Raw genomic sequence first — 5603 nt, 5'->3', positions numbered from 1 at the left:
AGAGTGAGGTAAAGATCCAAACATTTCCCCCAAATGTCTGGTTAGCTGTCCTAAGATGGTATATTTGTTATATATTTTGAATTATTTCATGAATAACCCATTTTTCCTCCTGGATTTCACCTGCTCCTTTCTCATATTTGCACTGGAGTCTCTTTCTGGATTTTTTCCCCTGTCATCTGACTGTCCATGGGCTGTGTTAATTATTGTGGTTCTAGAACATATTTTAGGATCCCACATGGCTGGTCTACCTCGGTTGGCTTATTTTTAAAATTTTTCCTGGATTTCTTTGCTCACATATTCTTTCATGTGAACTTCAGAATTGCTTTGGCAGGGCCTCTTGATTTAATCAGAGAACAAGCAGTTAGAACTTTAGCAAGGCCCGAGAATACGCAACACCCAGGGCCCAGTTTTGGGCTCTTCTAGACGACCTGAGGGCCGCCGCCCTCGCCCCCCCTCGCCCCCACCCCCCCTACTCTCCAGGCCGACCACGCCCACCCCTCCCGCGGTGGAGCGCGCAGGCGCAGTGCTGTCCAGGGTGCTGGGCTGTGGCTCTGTTCCTGGCCGTGAAAGGGGAGTGTCTCAAAGGAGTGGTTGAGGCAGAGGACCTTCTCTCTGGGTGTCCTCACTTGCCTATGGAAGGAGAGTTAATCGTGGGATTCTTTAGGCCTAAATGTGGGTCATTCTGTCACATGCACCTGAGCTGGACAGCAAAAACCCCCTCACTGTGGCACCAGAATGGGTTTGTGATGCCTGCCCTGCCCTCCACTCCTGTCCACTCTAGCTGGCAGCTGTGGTCATACCAAGGTCTGCCTTCCTCAGCCCATTGGGTGCTCTCCCAGGTCCTCTCACCAGGTGCCCCCCCCCGACCCGGTTTTGACCGCCCGCTGGGCTCCTAGTGTGAACAGCGCATCCCAATTTAGCTGTCACTGCTGGGTGGGTGGCTCTGGAAGGATCCACATTCCCTGCAGGGGTGGAGGAGGGGCATGAATCAAGCACTGATGCCTTGGGCACAGCCATGGGACCCCACCTTCCGGAGTTCTGCCCCTGCATCAGACTTTGGGCCCTCAGAGACAGTAGTATCTTACTTATCCCTAGCTGAGAGACCACCAACTACTGCACCTGCTGGGAGAAAACCCTGAGCTCACCCTTCAGTGACCGCCAGGGAGCCCTGGGGTCTCACTCCACCCTTTGGAAGCCAGAAGGGGCAGATCTAGCCTTGGGGTCTAGGTGACAGCAGCTTGAGTCTCCTCCCTCTGCAGGGTCAGGCTCCCCTCCTGGAGTCTGGCCACAGGGGCTCCAGGTCAGTGGCAGGGGGGTGGGGGTAGTGGGGGAGGGAAAGGTGGTGTGGTGAGGGCTACCACTGTGCAATGCATACACCTTATCCACAGTCCTCAGCAACCTCTTGGAGGTGGAAGGCCTGAGGAGCACACCTATGGGAGGAGGCCCCTGTTCAGTGCAGAGGTTGGAAGCACTTGGAGATGAGCAGACCAGTGGGATTCCTGGGAATTCTGCCAGGGGTCAGGCTGTCGGCCCCTTCCCTATAATGGTCCCGATTGCTGCTGTGTGTGGCTTTGATGAATAAGAGATGAAGAAACAGATTAATTATGGCTTAATATGCACCAAAATTGGGCAGAGGGACTCCTCAGGGGTGCAGGGCTGATGACAGAAGACCAAGACACCCCCTGAAGCCATGAAGTTGCAGACAGTGAGGGGCTGTGGGGGAAGCAGTGGCTATGGGCAAAAGTGGCCCTGAGAGAGGTTTCCAGGAGGTGGGTCTACCTAAACTCCCCTGACCTCCATTTTCCTGCCTGTAAAATGGGGAATGCTGGTGGTGTCTACACCACAGGACAGAATGGAACTGTGCACTTAACAGGCCTGGTGCAGAGCCGTCTCAGGCCTCAGGCAGGCAGCCACCCTCTGTGGTACCAGCAGATGGCAGGCTGGCGCCCCCTAGTTCCCTGGCACCAGGACCATATTCCCAGCCGCCCACTCAGAATGCCAGCAAGGGTCACATTGGAGCAGTGCCTGGGTGGTAGGCACAGGTTTGCAAGAACTTTGAGCTTCCTTCCAGGTCTCTCCCTGCACTGCCCTGGGGTGGCCCAGAATGTGTGCAACAGAGACCATGTTTCTTGCTTCCCCACCCCTCCCTGGGAAGGGATTGAGGTACTAAATGCCTGTGGGTACACCTCTGGGCTGCCCAAGCAAAGCCACCACAGGCCTGTCTCTCCAGGATAGAAACAAGCCTCTGGGAGCCTGTGGAAGCAGCAGCCTTCTAAGGAGGTTGAACTGTGTTCCTGTCAAACCAGGACCAGCCGCAGCAAAAGGGTCCCCTTGTCCAAGCTGGATTCTATAAGTAAATGTGGATGTTTGAGTGAAAAATCCCACCCTTCTTGTTAGGGCCCCAATCAGCCCTCCCAAGGGATAGGAGAAGTGGACAAAGGAGAGACATTGACCAGCTGACCCAGCCCAGGAAGCATTAGCATCTACCTTGTCTACCGGCTTCACTGAGCCCAGAGAGGCCAAGGGGCTGGTCTGAGGTCACACAATCGGGAGAGCTGTCTCACACCTGACATGCTGATTGTGAAGGCTGGTCCCCAGGCTGGTCCCCAGGTCCCCATCCTGCCCCAGGATGTTGAGGCACAGTACCAGGCCTCACTGGAGGGGTGTGGTGGGCTGGATGAGCTAGCAGAAGGCCATACCCTATGTGTGGTGTGTCTGAGGGGGGGCAATTCAGGCAGAAGGCCAGCCCAGGCAGGCAAGACAGGTCTGTTTAGCCTAGAGAGTAGAGCTGTCTATAGGCTTCAGACCATGCCTACTCTTGGTCCCCTGGACCATGTGTCCAGAAAGACTAGTGAACTCAGATCAGTGGGGCCCAAATGGCCTATCATCTCTGCACCCTTCTGGGCCTCCCAGAAACTTATCAGTACAGACTGCATTAAAGGGGCAGTGTATGACCAAGCTCTTCCCATAAGGTCTCTGGCTTCCCACACACAGGTTGATCCCCTAGGGTTGGCTGCAGCCCCTGTCAAGCCCTCTGCCCACCCCCGACCCTTCACCAACTGGGGCCCTCTCTCTGTCACTCTTTGGACCCACAAAGAGTGATGGCTCCACACCTGCCCTCCTGGGAAGTATACTGTCCCTCCTGCTGTCCTGCACCTGCCCACATCCTGATAAATGTGCCTCACCAAACCCTTCCCATGTCTCCGGCCTAAGGAGTGAGCCGTATCCTGCTGGAGGCCAACTGACCTGCCACCCAGCCCTGCTCAGCAACCCCTCTGTCTGCCCTGAGACCCCTCAGTACTGGCTCACACTTACCCAACACAGCCAACACCTGCAGCCAACACCCTGAAGTCCCACAGGCTGGGTGTCACACAAGGAGGATGGTGGCCAAGGTGCTGACTGGGAGCACAGGAAACCTGTCCTGTGGCCCAAGGTGGTGGGCTCTCACCACACAGACCTATGGGCAGGTGGGAGGCCCAGGCGCCAGCCCAGAGCAGCCAGAAACATCTGAGCTTGGCAGCTGGAGAGGATCCCGGTGCCAGAAACCATACTGCAACACTGGTCCCCCATTCCCTCTTATGTGCACTTGGGCCCCAGAATGGCTATCCCCAACTGCCACAGGGCAGTATTTTGAATCTACAGGAAGATAGGGTCACAGTGTTCAGCAGTGGTGACACAGCCTGGCGTCCTGGATCATTGTAGCCACCGAGGAGCATGAGATCCTGGTCCACACCAGCTCAGACCTCAGACTGATGGCCAGTGTCACATGACTTATTATTTGGTCTAAGGCCATGCAGAAAGAACTTTTCCTGATTTGGGAGCTGCTGTATGCAGGGACCCTGGAGGAAGGGTGCTAGCATGGGGATAAGCCTCAGTCTCTTGCTGTCTCTGTGAGTTTGGCCTCAGGTTTCTCATCTGTACAATGGGGGGACACACCTCCTGTGTGGCTGTGCCAAGGACTCACTCATGGCACTAGCAACCAGCACCCACTGGAGAGGTGACTATGGGTGCATGGCTGGGGATAGGAGCGATAGGCACTAGAGTGGTCTGGGCTCCACCTCACCTCCCTTGTGTCTGGGAATTGAATGTACTCCACCATGACCTGGTAAACCAAGGCTAGGATGAGGACAAAAGGGACAGAGCAGGCAAAGGTGTGCTCAGAGCCACAGTGCCGCCTGAGGGATCTGGGCAGTGTGGCCTCTACACTAGGTCAGAGGGCCAGCCCAGCATGGGCACCACCAGTGGTCTCCATCCCATGAGGTTGCCTGCAACTCTGTGCTCAGATGGGAGCACTGGGCTCAGAGAGTTCCCTGCTTTCCTTTGGTGAGGCTGGCAGGCCAAAAACCCTGTACTCTACTGACTTCTCCCAATGTCACCTCTATGGTCAAGAGGCTTGGTCTGATGGAGAGGCAGAGTGCACTGGGCTTTCCAGTGACCAGGTCTCTCAGACTCATATAACCAGGTGACACTGGCTGAAATCCCAGGGGGACCACCAAGCCCTTGGCCAAGATGCTGTAGTCACAGGGAAGGAAGGGTCCAGAGCCTGCCCTGGGCACAGGGTTCTGCAGACTGGAACCAATTTTGCCAGCCAGTCTCTCATCCACATGGTCCTTTTAACCACAGGGTAGGCTCAGAGAGGCTCAGGCAAGGCTAATCAGCTCCCATCACTCCTCCATGTGCAGGGCAGCTGCATGGATGCTGGCCTGACAGCTGGCTGAAGATGCCAGGATGCACCCAGGAGCTTATTCCCTGGTAGATTCCCTGAGGAGAGGGACGGAGGGAGGTCTGTGTAGGTGCCCAGGGGAAAAGGACAGGGTCAATGGGTTCTTTGGTCCTTAAGCCTAGGCTGGCTTTGTGGAGCATGGGGATACTCAGCAGGTGGGCAGCAAGGAATCACCTGGGTTTCCCCTTTCCGAAGGAGGGAACAGGTGAGGTGCACCTGTGGTTCAGGGCAGGACTGTGACTGCGTCACCTCCCTGGGTTGGTCCAGAGAGGGTTGGTGCAAAAACGGGTCGGGGCTTCAGAAGTCTCTTGAGCTTTGAGCCTCAGTTTTCTAACTGAAAAAATGGAGCAATCCTACTCCAGTAAAGGGTTGTTCTGCCCTGGCGGCTCCAGAGAAAGCGAGGGGGCCATTCCAGGCCTCCGGACAAAGACCTTACCGGTGGCTGGACGCTTCGGTGACCCTCACACCTCGGCCAGTCCGGGCCGACACGCCCTGGAGCTCACGCCCTCCGGCCCGCGCCCCCGGCCCGCTCCGGCCCTCGCCGCCATCCCCGCGGCCGCCTGCAGGGGCCGCCGCCTCTTCAGAAATGCGCCGCCTTTGTCTGGGGCCGCGCGTGGCACCGGTGCACCGGGCGGGCTGAATACCTCCTGAGGCCCGGCCTGCGCGCCCCGGGACCCTGAGCCGCCCACGCTCCCTTCCCTTTCCCCAGCTCCCCTACCCTCCCCCCCGCCGCCCCACGCACCCTGCCGGGCCGAACTCCAGGTGAGTGCCCCGCCCGCCGCGAGGCCCCGCCCCGCCCCGCCCCCGCCCCGCCCCGGCCCGGCCGGCGGGGGGACCGGGCGGATTCCTCGCGCGTCAAACCACATGATCCCATAAAACA

This window comes from Acinonyx jubatus, chromosome D3 (assembly GCF_027475565.1).
Source record: "Acinonyx jubatus isolate Ajub_Pintada_27869175 chromosome D3, VMU_Ajub_asm_v1.0, whole genome shotgun sequence".
Lineage (NCBI taxonomy): Eukaryota > Metazoa > Chordata > Mammalia > Carnivora > Felidae > Acinonyx > Acinonyx jubatus.
Note: the sequence above shows the minus strand (reverse complement) of the source record.